This window comes from Vidua macroura, chromosome 23 (genome assembly GCF_024509145.1).
Source record: "Vidua macroura isolate BioBank_ID:100142 chromosome 23, ASM2450914v1, whole genome shotgun sequence".
Classification (NCBI taxonomy): Eukaryota; Metazoa; Chordata; class Aves; order Passeriformes; family Viduidae; genus Vidua; species Vidua macroura.
In genome coordinates, this window is record NC_071593.1 from 1,039,323 (window position 1) to 1,057,454 (window position 18,132).

General features: G+C 52.2%; 1 long non-coding RNA gene across 2 annotated transcripts; it reads right to left on the minus strand.

Moving 5' to 3' along the window:
• Window positions 1-11,108: 11,108 nt before the first annotated feature.
• LOC128818355 (uncharacterized) lies at window positions 11,109-17,016 on the minus strand. Of its 2 annotated transcripts, none has more exons than XR_008440463.1 (4): window positions 16,722-17,016; window positions 14,719-15,004; window positions 13,667-13,748; window positions 11,109-12,167 (listed from the first exon to the last, which is right to left on the minus strand). It is a non-coding gene; the product is annotated as an uncharacterized LOC128818355 (long non-coding RNA). The 2 variants fall into 2 exon arrangements; XR_008440464.1 differs by lacking the exon at window positions 16,722-17,016 and adding an exon at window positions 16,283-16,354.
• Window positions 17,017-18,132: the final 1,116 nt, after the last annotated feature.

The following is an 18,132-nucleotide window of genomic DNA, read 5'->3' on the forward strand; positions in this document are numbered from 1 at the left end:
GTGATGGGGATGCTTTGCCATGATGGGCATCCTCTGCTGTGATGCAGGACCGGGCTCTTGGCAAAATCCCCAAACCAACGGTGAAGTTGTGACAACACAGGTCTGGGAGAGCCTCGCACAGTCCTGCTCTCCTCTCCAAAGGTTTTCTCCAAGAAAAAGGAAAAGCAAACTTTATTTCCTTCCACTACTGGCTCCTGGCAGTATCCAGGAACAAATAAATGACTGGGTACAAATCAGTGACACACCCACACTCTCCCCCGAATGCCTCAGTTTCCCTAGAGGGGGAACAGCCCTGCTTTGTTCCATACCCCGTCCTGTCTGCCTTGCTGGAGCCGTGTGTGGGTTTCAGCCTCGGTTTGCTGTACAGGCTGAGGCTGAGTTGAGCCTCCAGCCCCATCCCATCACAAATGGATCCATGTCACCCTGTTCTTCTGAGAGTTTTAAAGTTCTTCTAAAAGTTTCTTATGCCTTCTGATAGTTACATATTTTTACTGAGTTTTCTCACAGTATTCATATAAACAATGATTGTTTTACATTCTTCTTTGTATGTAGAGACAATTGATAGACTGTTGGTTTGACCAGTGTGGTTAGAGAGGTAACAGTTTCATCCTCCAATCCACTGTCACTTTTACTATTGTATATATAGTGGGGTCAAAAAAAAAAAGTTTACTTTTTAAAGTTCTTTTTCTTTCCTTTTACATCTAACCTACTTGTGTGAGTTATTTTGTGTCACAGTGTAACAGATCCATGTGCCTCACACAAGGCGGGCTGGAGGCTCACATGGATTATCACACAGGGCATAGGCACCAACACAAACCACACAAACACCGTGCAGAGCACACACAGCACGCTTCCAGCAGTCAGGGCCAGAGCCATGCACCGGGTGGGCAGCCAGTACCAGTGTGGAAGAGGCCAGGATTGCACTCATCAGCCTCACTCTGCCCTAAAATCTTGCATTTACATACAGAGGGGGAAAAATATCAAATAAGGCAGCTTGAAGCCAATAGCACAGCAAGACACTGCCACGTGCAGAAGAAGGGTCCACAGGGAAATGCATGCAGCATGCATGGACACATACCTGGAATTCCCATCTGGTTTGTAAACAAGGAATATCTGTGAGCCTGCTGTCCTGGCTTCCTCAGAAAGAGCAGGGACTGGAGCTCTGGGGTGAGGGCTCAGGTGGCAGCTCCCCAGGGGCTGTGTGGTACTGCCCAGTGCTCCCTCCTGTTCCCATGAAGTGCCAGGAGAGCTTTTGTCTGGAGATGCTGGCATGTGTAGTCATCAAGGTGATGGGAACAGCAATGGGTCATCAGTGCCATTTCCAGGGGAGCCAGGAGAGAGCTGGACAACCCTGCACTACCCTGGGAAGGAGCTGGACAGCCCTGCCCTTCCCTGAGTGAGTGACTCTTGGGGATGCACCCCTGCCATGGGCTGCATGGCCAGATGTCCTCTGCTGTGTGAGGTGACCCTGTGTTACACATCCAGTCCTGCAGCCTGAGGGTGTCCATGAGGGCTAGGCAGAGAGTCAGGCTCTGGGAACATGAGGGCTTTGTGCAGAGTTTTGGCTCCTGGAGATCTCCAGGGGATATTTGGCACCAGCAGTGGGAAGCCCCAGCAGCCACTGAGATTGGACTCTGCTCCAGTTATGAAACCTGAGCTCTGCAGAGCTCCAGGGTGGTCCTGCCACTGCTGTCACCAGCTACCTGCAGAGGAGCATGGTCCCTCAGGATGTGGGGGAAGAACATGGGTCATCCCGGGCACCTCCTCCCTGGAGAAAGGCAAGGATCAGCTGGCCCTCCCCAGCACTGGATGGCCTCCTGGGGCGGGCTGGATGGCCAGGAGTAGATGGATTTCTCCTTTTGACATCCGTATGGATCCACCACAGTTGCTCCAACTCTGTCCCCAGGCTCAGAATGAGTTCAGCCAGCTCTGTCTCAGTCCTTCAGTCTCCCCCTCCATTGCACAGGTCCCTCAGACTGCTGGAGAGCAAGGAGCTGAAACTGTCGGTGTTTGTTCAGACCTGTGTCCTCACTGAGCAGAAAAAGAGAGGAAAGAAAAGCCTTTTTGAAGGAGAAACTAATGCCAGGAGGGTTTGGGAAATGCTGTAGCAACTCTTCCTTCCCAGCTCCAACATGCAGCCACCAATGACTGTCCCAAAAGGCCGTGGAGAGGGACACTCCTGGCATTTGCCACGTTGAGACCTCAGAGGACGATAGAGAGCATGACTGAGAAGAAAGAGGTGACCTGAAGGTTATCCAGGAGGCTTGTTCTCCTTCTTTGGACAGGCTTCTTCCTCATCCTATGGCCCACAAAGGATGTGATCTCTCACGTTTTGTGTGGTTCTGTCTCAATTTTTTCCTGCTTTTTCCCTCGTTTTCTTTCACCTCTCATAAAATCCAGTACAGGAACAATGGATGTACCTGAACATTGTGCACTGGTGACCCCAAGGACCTCTACCAGAGCACTCGAGCACCCTGAGCTCAGGAAGATGGAAGCATCACCAATTTATTATTAACCCATTTTGGTCTCTGTGACTCTGGATTCAATGTATTTAATTTTAAAAGCTGTTTGAGTGCTGGGTTTTACTCAGTTTTTCTCTCCCAGCATTAAAAGGTGGGTGGGCTTTTCCTTGATCCTGGCTTTGCTGTGGCATCTCTTTTGTATAGGACTGCTCAGAGGGACTGGAGTTAATGTCACAGGAGACAGGAAATTTCCTCCTGGGTTTCCTTTTGCAATTTTCATCCTCCAGCTGAAGATCACCCTCCAGCCCAATGGGCTGGGTTCAGCTGCACATCTGGCTGCTCACAGTGTGGCACAGGCTCTGGGCACAAGCTGTGAGAATCCATGAAGGTTACAGATGCTCTGTCTCTGTGCAGGACCACCAAAGCCACCTCCTGCATCTGTATTTCTGGTCTCTTTGTCCTGCTGTCAGCATGGTCATGAAGTTCTCATTCCCTGATGCATCCTCAGGTGCATCCTTTCTGCATGCCCTGTCAGAGAATCACCAAATTATTTGGGCTGGGGGAGAACTTGTTCCACATCCTGCCATGGGCAGGGACACCTTCCACCAGACCAGATTGCTCCAAGCCCATCCAACCGTGCCTTGGACAATCCCAGGAAAGGGGCAGCCACTGCTGCTCTGGGTACCCTTGTACCAGGGAAGCCAAGGTGATCTGCTGCAGAAGAGGCTGTGCAGGAGAGGACTTGGGTCCATGGTCCCTTTTAGCTTGGGACAACATCCATCAGCAGTTCATGGTCCAGCAGTGTGGGTGCTCTGGTGTGCAGTGAGCCATAAGAAATGGCTCTGAAATGCTGCAGTGGAGACATTAATGACCGTGCTCTCCAGAGTGGGTTTTCCAGGGTCTGGTGAGGTATGGAAGGTCTTCCTGACATCTTAATACACTTTGGTTAAACAGTGAGCAGCCCAGGCTGTTATTTAGACTTGGCCACCCCATCACCCCCCTGTCAGGACCACCATAGGTCCTGGGGGGCCACCTTAGCTGGGCTGCGATGCCCTGCAAGCATCCCCGGAGCCATATTCTGTGCTTCAGGGTCACTGCCTGTGGCTGCTGCTGCGAGCACTCTGCCTGCACTGGAAATATTCCCAGGCCTGCCACGTGTGTCACATACGTGCCTCCGAGCCGCTGGCAGCACGCATGGGGACGTGTTGGAGCACAGACCCAGAGAGGACGAGAGCGGTGTGCTGCTGAATACCTCCATTTCCAGCCCAAAAAATCCAGGACGAGGCCCAGGGAGCAGCGCCCGTTTCAGGGTGGGCTGGTTGACATCTCGGGGCTGCCGAGGCTGTTGTGCAGCTTGTTTGTGCTTCCCTCTTCACTGGGGGCTGTCTGCTGCCATACAAAGGGCAAAACGCCGCAGCGGGAGGTGCCTCGCTCAAGCCAGGAAAAACCAGCCGACGTTTTCCTCCTTGCCTGGCTTTACCACTAGATGTCATTGGAAAAGCAGCATTGCCAGCCCTGTTCAGCTCTCCGGGATGGGATTTTGGGGGGTAGCAGGTCCTTCACCCACTCCTGGACGCTAAGCATCTTCCCAGCCTCTTCCTCCGTGCCTTTGTCTGTCTGCAGAGCCCCTGGAAAAACCATCGCCGGGGATTCAGGGTTCAATGGACATTGAAATGCAACTGAAACCTTTTTTCCCAGCGCCTGGCTAAGCCGCCTGCTCGGACCCTCCCAGGAGGGAGCCGCACGTCACCCGCTCTCAAAGGGGCGACGCTGTCACGCCGGGACCCGCGGCACCTACAGCAATATGGTCCTCTCAAACAAGTCGGACAAACAAGGCCTTTATAGGCACTTTCTTTTCTTCTGGAGTGGAAGAGAGAGGAGCCGGGGGAGAACTCGGGGGCGTCCCACCGCAGTGGAGCAGCACACAAAGGCTCGCAATGAAAGGGGCACCAGCAAATCCTCTTAGGGGCTTCACTGTGTGCACATTCACATCCCGGCCCCATCTGCCGGGGGGATCCCCGGGAGCGAGGGGGGAGAGGGGCTCTCCCTGCCCCGCGCCGCCAAAGCAAGCAAAGCGTATTCAGGGAGGGAGAAAGGGATGAAAAGGAAGAAAGGCCGAGCCATGGTGGTGTAGAGGCGGGGTGGGGGGATGCGGCTCTGCTGGGGATGGGGGCTGGCTTATGGGGGAGGGAGGGCAGAGCTGGTGGGGGCTGTGGGAGTCCTGAACACCCCTGGGTGCCCAGGGATGAGATGGGAGCAGGGTGGGCAGGGAGAGAGCCCGGTGCCTCCAGGCAGGAGAGCCATGCTGGCACCCTGGGCACAGAGGAATCCTCCACGGAGGTTCCTTCACCGGTGGAGACCTACTGGGAACTGGTGGGGCTGCAGGAGCATGTGTCTAAACCAGGTCAGTCTACAGCAGAAATTCTCTCCTTGCTTCCCCCAGTTCAGAGCTGCCAGGCTGAGGTGCTGAGACCTGGTTTAGCAGATCCAAAAGGTTAGGTCAGTGTGGTGGCAGTTTTTGGACAGCTGACCCAGAGGAGCTGAGAGCCCTGCCTAGTCTCAGACACAGCAAGGACAGAGCCCAGGCAACTTAAGTCTAGCCTAACCCACCTGGGGGACGACTGATGTGCTTGTCTAGTGATGCCAGGGATTTGCAGCACTGTGGGGGGAGTGGGGAGGATGGGATGTTCTCTCTCATTTGGGTGAAGGATTTAATTACTGCAGCCAAGGCAACTTGTCTCTCCTTCCTGCCTGGAGCAGGTCCAGTACAGGGAGTGGTCCTTCCTCTCCAGTGGCCTGGCTCCAGGAGCCCTTCCAATTCTGCTGTGAGGTGATTGGGTCATGCACTGGGAGATCATCTCTTTCCTGCACTTGGGTGGGGGTGTAAGGGAAGAAGGACAAAATGCTGGAGAGGCAAAGAGCATCAGGGTGTCCCAGGTCTCTTCAGGAGTGGGGCTGAACTTTGGATGTGGCTGCTTTGGGCAGTCCCATCAGGGTCCCTCAGGCTTCCAAGCATGTGGCTGAGGAAATTGTGCAGGACTGAAGCCTTGGCAGCCAAGTCCCACCTGGGGAACTCCAAAGCAGCTCCCAGGCAATGTGATGGGTCTGGATAGCAGCAGGCACATCCATTTTCTGGAGGCTGCTGCTCCCTGGTGCATGCAGAGATGACTCAGGAGCAGGTCAGGTAACTCCTGGTGCCAAGCTGGTGATGAAGGTCAGACAGTCTGTGTGAGGCCCTGCAAGGTGAGACAGTGCAAGACTCGAAACAGCGACAGGCCCAGGGAGAGGAGGGTGCAGGGCACCGCCTCTCTCCAGAGGCCACCACGGGCCACCCACACCAGTCTGCTGAGTGACGCCGTGGGAAGGGCTGCACAGCATATCACCTGAGCTTCTGGTGACATCTCAGGCTCTGGGACTACCCACGCACCCAGACAGGTGCCAGCTGGCTCCCCAGTACAGCGCAGGCCCTTCCAGTTATGGCAGGGAAGGACTATGGGAAGGGCTCAGGGGTTTGGTTGCTGCGTGTGACCATCAGATAACTCTGAGCTGTGGCTGGCCTGGCTGCATTTGGAAGAGCCAGCTGGAGCAGTTCTTGCACAGGCAGGGAACAAGTTGTGTTTGTCCTGCCTGGATATTCCAAAAATTTTGTGAGGTGTGTGGGAGAAAGGAGGGGTGCAAGAACATCATCAATGACTCTACTGGGGATCCAGCATTAGTGCAGGGATCAGGGAGGGAATGTTGAAAAAGCAAATGAGGAACATGTGGAGGACATGGCACTACCTCACAGTCTCTGACTGACCATTTCTGCTCCAGTCACTTGTCCCAGCCACCACTTTCTCATCAGCAGGGAGGGCTTGTGATGTCCCAAGGAATTCAACAAACATGCTCGTGAAAATTGCTGGCATGGACTTAATTCCCAATGTACGCAGGTGTCCACATGCATCATGGCCTCGGCTTCCAGGGAAGCCTTCTCAAAACAGAGCTGCAGGAGTGTGAGGACTCATGCCCTGGAGAAGGTGCTGGTCAGGCACAGCGGTGCCCAATGCACACTGGACAGTGCTCTATGCACCAGGAGATATTCTCTGACAAGGGCAATGTGAGGTGCTTCGGAGTGAGATACAGCTTCTGACATAAACCACTGCCAAGGGAGCTTTCATAGAATCACAGGATGGTTTGGGTTCAATGGGACCTTAATGGTCATCTTGTTCCATCTCCCCTGCCATGGGCAGAGACACTTTCTACTAGATGAGGTCGCTCCAAGCCCCATCCCACTTCCCGCCCATCACTCAGCTGGAGCACTTGACACATGGAAAAAAAGATTCAACACTCATCCAGGCTCTGGGTTGGGAATTTTTGCCTCTGGTGGAAGGCAGCATATGTGATTTTTAGTATCTATTATTCTGAAGACAGTGCTTTGAGTGTCTTCAGTCCCCACCAAACGCAGACACATTTTGTTGATCCCGTGGAGCTCATATCCTGTGGCAGGGAGCTTCTGGGCAATCACTTGGTGTGTGAAAGTGGATCCCTAACAAAAAAGACCAGAGATTGCATCAGAAGACCTCAAACATCCCCTGTTGGAGGCCAGCAGAGCCTCTCTGAGAGCAATAAACACTGCTGACATTTTGTCGTGTGTGATTCCAGCAGGATGTGGGAGGCTGAGTGGGGCCGGCGTGCCAGGTGCTGTGCTGGCTGACACACACAGGGCAGGATCTGCTTCCCCTGGGTAGGATGCGAGCAGGGCACTCTGATCCATGCCAGGTGCCAAACGCCGAGTGCCTGATGCTTCCCTTCAGCCCCGCCCTTCTATCGGCAGCTCGCGCAGTGTCGCTCCTTACAGCCCCACATATTTCTCCTCTTGCCTCTCCTCCCCTTCCTTCAGCAGGCCCGGAGCTGCTGGGAGGAGCAGCTCCTTCCCGGAGCTCCTAAAGGTGGGTGGGATGGGCTCCTGCCGGCAGCCACAGAGGTCTCTGGGCTGCTGAGGGATTCTCTCCTTGCACTCCTGCATCCGTGCAGAGCTGGGGTGAAGGGACAGGATCCTGCAGGACAGGAGCCCGGAGCAGGGCATGGGAGAGCTGTAATTGCAATCCCAGTAGTTTCCATGCTGCCTCCAAGATGGACTTGCAGCAGCTCCCGGAGATTTCTGGCACTGGCCACGTCCCTGTTGGCAGCGCTCCTCCCGCTCCGGGGCCGCTGTTTGCTTATCTAGAGCCATGATTTAACACAGACGCAGGAACTCACACACTCTCTCCCAGTCTCTTTCAAATTACTTTATTGCTTCCTGTCAACCAGCCGAGCATATCCTGTTAATATACAATCCCCAACGAGCCGTTTTCACAGCGTAATCCCCCTCGGGCAGATAACACAGCTCAGCTCCCGCAGGATGCCTGGCTCTGAGGATGCAGGATCCCAGCACTGGGCAGGTATTTTCTAGCGAAGTGGGGCTGCTGCCATTGTTGTTGTTGTTAAAGATAAACCCCAGTGCTGCGAGAGATGCTGGCTTGCTGCCAGTCCTGTGTTATTCCATCCCCCAGTTACCTTGCTCAGCCAGCTCCAAGTGCTGTCCCATGCTGGATGGCAGTGAGGGTCCTGGTGTAGGACCTTTCTCCCAGCTCTCCCATCCCTGCTCCTGAGATTTGTCCTGCTCCAGAGATACATCTTTATCCACCTGCTACAGTGGGACAGCAACAGAATCACAAAATCATTAAGATTAGAAAAGACTTCCAAAATCATCAAGTCCAACTTTTGACTGAATACCATGAACACTTATCCATATTCATATTGCTTCAGGGACTGCAGGTTGTTCCTTTTGCTGCTGCACAACCTGTGTCCCAGGGAAGGTCAGTTCAGGAGATACCCACAAATCCTGGAGGTGGTGGTGGGAACATATATGGGGTCTCTGGTCCAACCTCCTGCAGTGTCATAGGCACTAGGGTGGATGTGCCCTGGAAATCCTCTAGGGGATTTCCTGCAACCTCAGGTTTTCTTACATTGAGTGAGTGTTGGAGCTGACAGTGTTCTACCATCTGCCATGAGGTCCTATGGACATCTCAGCACCACTTTGAATGTCCAAAGCAGGACATCTGCCACTGGTTGCTGTTTTAGGGAACCTGCTGTGTTTCTCCTACACGGTTCTGATCCTCCCTACTCAGGTCCCTTGCTAAGACATCTATGCGTCCTGACACTGCATTTGTAGGACACTCACACTTCTGTGCCTCACCTGGTCTCCTCCAGCCTCCTCATGGGCTTGTTCCCTAACCCTGATGTCCATCTGATGTGCCAGCTGAGCCTGTGTCAACAGCAGAACATTAAGAAAATCCCTCTCAGGGAATATCACTGTGATTTTTGGTTCTGTGGTGTGGAACTGTCCTGAAGACCAGGTCACTGTGGAGCCTGTGCATCCTCTCTGTCCTTGTGCCAGGTGGCCCTGCTGCTCCTGGGCTGCCTGTTCTCCACAGAGGCACAAGGACAGATGGAGGTGGCTTTGCTGTGGAGGGACAGATACCAGAGCTACTGAGTGTGTGTGCAGCTGGGCTTTTGAGCTGCTCCAAAGGCAAACAAAATGGGCAGATGATAAATTTGGCTTCAAGAGTCACCCTGTTCCTCTCAGCGCTACAGACACTGCAAGGCACAGTAGCTCAGGCCCAGAAGACAGCATCCCTTCTCCCTGAGAGCAGAGACCTGTGCTCAACCTCCCTGACAAGATTCACTGCATCTTCTGTGGACATTTCTTCAGAAACACTGGGATTTCAGGACTCTTGGGGCTGCTCCCACTTGGCCCCTGGTTGCCACACTGTTGCTGTCTCTCCCTTGCCATCCTCCATTGGCCCAAGGAAAGGGAACACGTGTCGCCGTGCGATGCAGCTGTAGCATGACACATGGCTGTATTTTTGTGGTTCTGTTTCCCAGGTTTTCCCTCACTCCTACCCTCAGTACAGTTTTATTGTCTGAGGTTGTTCCTGGAAGTTGAGGAGAGTCTTGGTGCTGGTTGTTGGTTTTACTACCAGCTGGATCCTGCCCTCAAGTACTTGTGATTCTCTCTACACTTAACACCTCATTAGCTGGAACATCCACTTACAGAGCACAGCTTTGCTGTCTGAAAAGAAGGAAAATCCTGTTTGACTCAGACGTTACACAGATCACTTATCTCAGAGACATCTGAACAGCCAGGCTTGGAAATTGAGTCCAAATTAAAAACCAGTTGAGAAGAAGTATCTGTCCTCCCAGGTAAATCAGGGGCTGATTTATTTCCTCCCCAGTATTCCTGCTGAGCAATGCATTCAGCACAGCGCCAGCCCAACACAGCCCTGCCTCCATATCCCAAGGTTAGAAGGCTCTGTGCTTGCTGTGTTCCCAGGGCTGGAGCACCCAAGAGCATCCCTCAACTCCCCTCAGAGCTGGCTCCTTCTCCACTCCTGCTTCCTCTCAGAGGGCCTTGTGCCAGCTCCCTCAGCTCCTGCTGAAGTCCCCGCCCCAGCACCGGCACAGCAACTCCAGCTCTTGACATTCCCAGCTCTCCAGACAGAACAAAACACACCTTGAGAAAGAAAAAATAAACCCTAATTAAAAATCCCTTGGGTGCATGAATGCAACTGGCAGGGATGTGATGGAGATCCCCATCCTGTGCTGGTGCCATGTTAATGGCAGGGAGTCCCTGCAGTGGTTCAGTGCAGAGGCTGGTGCAGACCATGGGACAAGTCCCCAGCATCCACAACGTCTCCTGAGGGGCCAAGAAAGATTTTAACAGGAGAAAGAGGACAGGCTGGAGGACTGTAGGAGTCCAGGAAGATCTGTACTGATGACTTTCCAGCTATTTTAATTTCCATGGATTTCCCAGTGTGTTTTAAATTCCTGGATCTCCATTCCAAGGACTTTTCCAGCCTGCACTTGAATCCCTGTGAGTTTTGTGTCCCCAGTTCTGCTGAGGAGGTCAACAGCTCACCTTCGTCCGTGTGAAGAATCACCTCCTTTTGCCGCAGCGTCCACCAGGAGTCTTCCTGGTGCTTCCCTGCTAGCTCCGACACCGCGGCTGCAGGGGCCGCCCTTCCGTGCTCAGGAGTGCGGAAGGGCAGCTAAGGGTTGTGAGCCTTTCCTCGAAGGTACTGCCGGCGATGGTGAGGGAACCGGGAGGAGACAATCCAGGCTCTATAAATTGGTTGGTGGCTCCAGGGAACTCCTGGCCTCAGGGGTACAACGCTGGAAAGCCCCCGAGGAGACCGGAGCAGCCCCTTTTCTTAGGGGGTGGAAACAGGGGAGGGGTTTGGCTGTCCACCAACGTGGGGACAGAGGGGAGTGGGACATGAAGTAATTGACAAGCAGGACAACATACGGGGAGCTGAGGAGGGGTGACCCCTGGCCCTTGGCCAATCACTTGATGCCCTCCGTGGAAGCTTCTAGAGGGAGGGGCTGGAGAGTCGAGACAAGGTGCCAGGGAGGGGATATGGGGATTGACATGGAAATTTCTAGGGATTTGGGAGGAGTGGGGATGGGATTGTCATTTAGGGAAGAGGAGACAACTTGGGATAAAACCACAAACGAGAGAAAAGCAGGGACAAACCAAATAACACAATACAACATCCTTTGATCCCAAACCCCAATCTTTTAGACCCTGGCCCTGGACCTCACACAAGAGTCATTTGGTAGCTTTGATTTATTTCTGGGAGAAGACAGAGAAGGGAGCAGCCTTGTCACTCTGTAAGTGAAATTATGGATGTTTCCCCTATGGCATCACTTACCCTTTGTCACCTCCTTGCTCACCCCTATTCCTGCTGCTTCTGGGGCTGTTGGACATGACAACTCAGACCCTGCAAGACAGGCTGGTGACCTCCCTCTGCTTACTTCTCTCTGCAACCATCTCTTATGCAACTAAAATGACAAGGAACTGCCTTGACTCTCCCAGGCTTCCTGCTTTCCTTAAGAAACTTTCATCAAAGAACTTAAAGGAAAGCTTTTGGAACCCCCAGCAGACGCCATGAACAGATGGCACTGACCGTGTGTTCGGCCACTCTGGAGGGCTCTGAAGGGTTGTGAAGCAGGATTCCCCTTTGGAGAGGCCCCATGGACTTTCCTCTGGCAGACAGCACTTACCCAGGGGTCTTCAGTTGCCCTCTAATACATGGGGTTTATGTCTCCCAGGGACTTTTCATATGGCCACCACAGCGCCCTTCAAGGCACCCCATCCCTCCTGGTGGCGACAGGATGGTGAGGGCTCAGCCCTGATGCTGTGCTCCTGGTCCCTGCAGGAGCAGGGACACGTCAGTGAGTGCAGGAGGAATCAGCAGTCCCAGGTGTTTATGAGAATCCCCAAAGCAGCACTCAAGGAGAAATTCCACAGGGACCAAGCAGGATGCTGATTCCAGTGGGCCAGCAGGATCCCAGCAGCTGCAAGGACCAAGTCTTGGGGGGAAAGCTGCAAAGAGCCTCCTCATTGGGCCACACTGCAGGGCTGGATGAAAGGATGACCTTTGTGACCATCACTGTCCCCTGTGCCTGGTGTTCCTGGCAGGGACCTGTGCCGTGGTCTCTCCACCATCACTGCTCCATCCCGGTGGTGCCGTGCCAGGGTGCCAGCAGTCACCTGAGCATGCTTTGGCTGGCAGGTCCCTCGTGTTGCCAGGTCAGCAACCCAAAGGGCATCTGGACAGGCTGTTCCAGGGGCAGCTGTGCTCCATCCACATCGGTTAACTGGGCAGTGCTTCCTCCGACTCCCTGCCAGAGCCACAGACAGACATGAAGCAGGTCCTGCTCCTGTGCCATGGCCAGCACTCCTCAAGCCCTGAAGGGATGTGTCCCCTGCCTCTGCCCAGCCCCAGAATGACCCCCCAAGCCTCCTCACATTTTGAGTACAAGCCCCTGCCTCTCCCTCCTTGAAGTCCACCACCTCCACAGTGCCAGTGCATCATAAGTGCTGTCTGTCCCTTCCCACCATGCTCCTGCCCCCGTGGCCAAGTGCTTCTTCACCACACCCCATCTTCATCCCTCAGGTGTCCCTGGGCAAGAGAGCTGGGGTTGTTCAGCCTGGAGATGAGAAGGCTCCAGGGAGACCTTACTAACACACAGTACCTGAAAGGGGACTGGGGGAAACCTGGAGAGGGATTTGGACAAGACATGTCCAGGACAAGGAGGGATGCCTTCACACTGAAAGGGTTAGATAGGATATTGGGAAGAAATTATTCCCTGTGAGGGTGGTAAGGACCTGGCACAAGCTGCCCAGAGAAGCTGTAGCTGCCCCATCCCTGGAAATGTCCAAAGCCAGGTTGGATGGGGCTTGGAGCAACCTGGGACAGTGGAGGGTGTCCCTGCCCATGTCAGGGGGTGGGATAGGATGTGGTTTAAGGACTTTTCCAATCCAACCCATTCTATAATTCCATGATTCTATGATACCTTGCTGCTAGAGATTATTATTCTCATGAATCTTCAATAAAATAAAAGGTAAGTCAGTCAATATCAGAGGCAGGAGCCTGTGCATGCATTTGCTATCACTCTGCAGGAATTGTTCCAGTCCAGTCCCATTTCGGCCCAGACCTTAATGACATGGATATTCCTAGACCTGAAGGGAGAATGGGAAATGCAAATCACAGAGCATGAGCTCCGCTCCTGCTGACTCCTGACCTTTCATCTCCAGACCCTGGTGGGGGGGTTGCCTGCACTCTGCTTTCTCTGTGCTACCGCATCTGTAGCTTGCTTCCCTTTGGAAATACCTGGATAGAGTCACAGAGTCATAGATTGTTTGGGTTGGAAGGAATCCTAGAGATCACCCAGTTGCAACCCCCCTGCCATGGACAGGGACATATTCCACTCAGGGCTCCCCCATTCAACCTGGCTGTGACAACCTGTGTGTTTTCCACCCTCTGCTGTGGAAGGAGCTGTGGTTGTCTCCTTCAGGTCTGTCTTTCTGCAGCACCTCTGAGGAGGAAAGAGCAGTTTCACACCAGACCATTGCCTCTGATCCTGTATTTGCCTTCTCATAAACCTCTGCTAGCTCAGAGCACCGGGGGATTTTGCTCAGGAGTGCCTTCAATGTAACACATAATGTTGCATTTTTTCATAGTGTCCATAAGCATTTGCAAAGCTCCTGTATTTAACACCAGCACTGACTAAACCCAGGTAGTTTTCTCCCCGGTTTCCCCAGTTTCCTATTAAATGCCATTTCAGCATTCTCAATTTCAAGGATGACACCCTGTAATTTTATAGTATTAAACACAGACCTGAGTTTGACTTTTCAGTTTTCCATCTTCCTTTGAACAACTTTAAAACTATTTTCTGGAAGACTTCTGGACCTTGGGTTCCCTGCCACAAAACAGCTTGGGTTACATCCTTTTCTTTTACAAACCTTTACAAATGACAGCAATTAAATCGAGCATCCTTTTATGTCGTTAGCCCATCAGTAGGTAATGTCTGGCAGTTTTTCATCACAGGTTATCTCCTGGGCAGATTTATTCTCTAACATTGTTATTTCTGGCTATAAGCAAGGACTAAAATGAAAATATTTTCCAGAATACAAACCCCATCTTCTGCCAGTCATGCCTCATGGCTGTAAAGTATTTTGGATTAAGTTTCTATATATAACATGATATTCTGGTGAAGGTTCCACCTTTTCTTTGGTGTACATCTAAATAGCCTTTTAATTTTTTTTTTTTTTTTTTTTTTGGGAAACACAGATTAATAGTTTATATACTTGATTGTCACATTTCTCTACATTCTGGAAAAGTAGTGGTACTCAAAGGTTGGACTTGATGATCTTGGAGATCTTTTCCAACCTTAATGATTATATAAGTCTATAAATCAGGAAATCCTTGTTTTTATTTAAAAATAAATATATAATATATGGTTTTCTTTAAATTTGCCTTCTTTTTAAATGTTTTTTCCTTCCTGCCTCTCTATGGTCCTGCTTATTTACCAAAACAAATTTTTCAAGAATACTTGACATCTTTGCAGTCCCCAAGAAGGTAATTTTTTGAACTTTATTTTTCCAAGAGTTACTTTTAATTCTGAACCTGGGTTCAAATTAGCTGTTGAACAAAATATCCTAAATTTCCTGCTCAGTTCTACATTCTAAGTCTATTTTAAATGCTTCAAAAGTGCCTCTTCTCTTTAATTTGTTCCCATGGCTACCATTCAAAAGTTTCATTCATTTTCTGAGCGGAGAACTCTCCAAATCATTACTGCAATCTACCAGTTGACTTTTCCTTCTTAATCTAGCTGAAGGCTCTAAACCCTCAGACCATAGACATTGCAACAGCAAGAGAAACAGGGTTACCTTCCACTCCTTGATCCTGGATCCTCACCACAGTCCCTCCCCGCAGAGATTAAATCCTCGCTTGGAGCTTTCCCGCGGCTCTGCCTCGTTCCTGGGGATCCCAGCGCAGGACGATGCCCGGCTGCCCAGTGCCATCCTCTGACCTTCCTGCCCTCTGTTTCACCCGCCCTGGTCCCAGGGAGCTCAGGGTTCATGCACCCAGGAATCCCTCACGTAGAGAGCTCAGAAATGCCGGAAGAGAGAGCTGAAGGCGAGAGGGAGCCGCTGGTTCCCTCTCCTTAGGTCCCTGAAACAGGATAAACAGGTTGAGTGAGGTGGGGCTGTCCAGTGTCACGTTTCAGCACGAGCCATCCAGGGCCAGGTACCCCCACCAAGCGTACGGGGATGTAAAAGGTTAATCTTTATTTAACTCTGTGCAGAGAAACCTCTCCCCCAGTGTCCTCGGTGGGGTGGGAAGGGTGGGGGCTGCAGCCAATGCCTGGTGGCTGGTGTAACTGGTAAAGGTGCTGGTTTGCACTGGGATGATGCGGGAGAGGTCTGAGATCCCTGGGAACTCTCGATTTATGGTACAGATCAGAGTGGGGATGTTGAGCTGAAAGGTGCTGGGCAGCACCGAAGGCTCAGCCTGGAGGTGGGGAGCTCCTGCTGCTCTCACCCTTCCTTCTGAAGGAGCAGACCTGCCTGTCCCCAGCCTGCAGAGCACTTGGGGTGACTGGGAAAGGCAAGGAAGGACAGAGGGAGGCCCTTGGTGGTGACAGATATCCATGGGGTTTCTGGCTGTTCACACACCCTTCACAGAGGTTAGAAAAATCCCCTATTGGGAACAGTTCCTCCATCCCTGCTGAGCTGGGGAACATTAAATAGGTGATAATAAGCAGTCCCTGAGTGGGAGGGCCTGCTCTGCTCTGGAAAGTGCTAGTCCAGACAATTTATCATTCAAACAAAGAGGGGGAAAAGGGTTAAACACTGCCCGGCCTCCCCAGCCAGTGGTGGCTTTGGTTATCTGCAGCATGGCTGCAGGGCTACATGTTTGGGGATCAGGAGTTAAGTGTTTAAATGATAAGCGATATCTTAAAAACATAAGTTTAGCAACGAATCTTTACAGACAATACTATAGTATTAGTTAATAGGCAGAATTAACTCGCTGGCCTGGGGCCAAGCCCATCACAGCCAGAGCAGCTGAAGCTGCTTTTCACTTGGGTTTTGCTTTTACTGGGTTTTCTGCTGCAGGGAGACTCCAATTTCTGTAAAAATATGCTTGTGTTTTCCTCCTCCCAACCTGCTGCTGTGAGCTCAAGATTCCTTGGAGCCCAAGGGATTCAGCCAGGACCTGGAAAGCTTTCTTCTTGATGCACAGGTGTGACCAAGGGTGCCAATTCAGGACCAAGGGTGCTGATTCTCTGAAGGACATCTCTCAGTGGCCCTGGAGATCCCTGGGCTCCCTATCTGCTCTTGGTGGGGCTTTACAGGCAGATTTACTCTAGGTGCCAGCATGGGACTCACTCTCCATCTCTCCCATCCCACATAAACCTCCCTCTCCGTCAGCTGGGGCATTGACACTGACCAAGTAACTTCCTTGGACCAAAGAAGCATCTCCTGAATCTTTCTGGTAGCTGAGGCTCCTTGGAATCCCCAAAGACCACTGCACTGAACCTTGAGTCTGTGCCTGACAGCTCTGTGTCACCACTTGCTGCTTTCCTTTATGCCTCAAGTTGCCTCAAGTGTCACCTGCTGCACCTCTTTAACCTCACAGAGGGTGAGAGGGAGCCACCTCCTCCAGGTGTGATGAGCCAAGGGCTTCAATGCAAATGACCTTTTTCTTTCTGCATCAGGAACTGAAAATGCAGCATTAAATGGGTCGCCATCAAACCTGTTTTAATGCCCCCTAAATGTCATCTCTCCTGGCCCTGTCAACCTGGGAACCATCTTTTGATGTAAACCAAAATGTGGGTGCAGCTGGAGGGGTGGTTGTCCCATTTTTGTGACCCCCATCAAGGCTGTACCTGATGCTCTCTGCAGCAGAGCTTGAGTGTCCTATGGCAATGCTGCCCAAGGGTTACTTGTGGGCAGCAAGGACCAGCAAAACCAGTGCAACTTGACTTCCAAGCTGGCCACATCCAGGCTGCCTGACGGTGGCCATGTCCATGTGATACGGTTCCAAGATGGCAGCAAGGAGAGCATCAGCTCACAGTGTGGCTGAAGACAGAAGTGAGGACACACAAGGCTCCCTGGTCCATGGCCAGCCTCCACTGAAGCCACTAAATCTGGTGCAGAGTGAGTGGAAGGTGCAGAGAAGGACATTGGAGGAGGTCTAGGGTCACTTGTCATGGCATGGTGCTTTGTGGCATTGCTGGTCTGCTCAGATATTGTGACATGGTGACCAGAGGAGCTTGTGAGATTCACATCAGAAGGTGGATAATGACTGCACTGGGAACAGCAACTTTGTGAGGGTGGCAGTGGAACCTTGGCAGGCCTTCCCATGGATGCCAAAAAATGCAACTGTCATAGAAAGCCCTTCCTGGGAGCAGAGTGAAGGAGTGAGGTGGGACCAGTGCTCACAGTTCATGACTGGCCATGAAGAGCATCTTCAGGGCACAAACCAGACTCCAAGTAGCATGTAAGAGCTTCACAGTCAGTGCAGCAGCCAAACAAGTCGGCGTAGTCCAAGGTCCATCTCCATTAGCAACAGTCTAAGGGGAAGCCCAAAAGAGAAGTGAGAAGGTCTCCAGTGACTGTTCCCTTGGGACAACATTCCCCCTGTGTCTGGCAGTGCAGTCCTGGAGAGCTTCAAGAAAATCCTGAGGGTCTGGGTGGGCACTGGCAAACACACAGTTTGCTGCTCTTGGACTCCAGGCTTCCATTTTGGAGAATTGCTGGATTCTCGGGAACATGGAGGACACAACAGCCCTGGGATCCGGGAGGACTGAAATGAGGATGTGGTGAGTTTGGAAATGGTGAGTGCTTTCAGACATCTGATGGGAAATACTGGCTGCTCCAGAGCAGCAGGGAGTGAGGGGAGGCTGGGAGTGGGGGAGCTTGGTACAGTGTTGGAATGGTAGGTAACTGCTGGGGATCCTTGGGATTCTTGCCCTGGAGAAGAGCACACCTGAAGGAAGGAGAAGCAAGGCCACTGGCTGTCCCAGCCTTCAGCCTCCTTCCTCAATCCAAGAGTGACCCCAAAAGAGCTAATGATGAATGCTTCTCCCCACATGATGGAGCTGGATCATAGGGTTCTCATGTTGGATGTGGGGTCAACCTGGATAAGCAGCAACATCTGCAGTGACAGGAACTCCCAAAGCAGACCAGAGCCTGCGGCTGGCCGCACTGAGCTGGGGAAGACCATTTGGCTTGTGCACGTGGCCAACACCATCACGGAGCTGTGACCTCCACTAGCCACTCCTGTGGAATGATTTC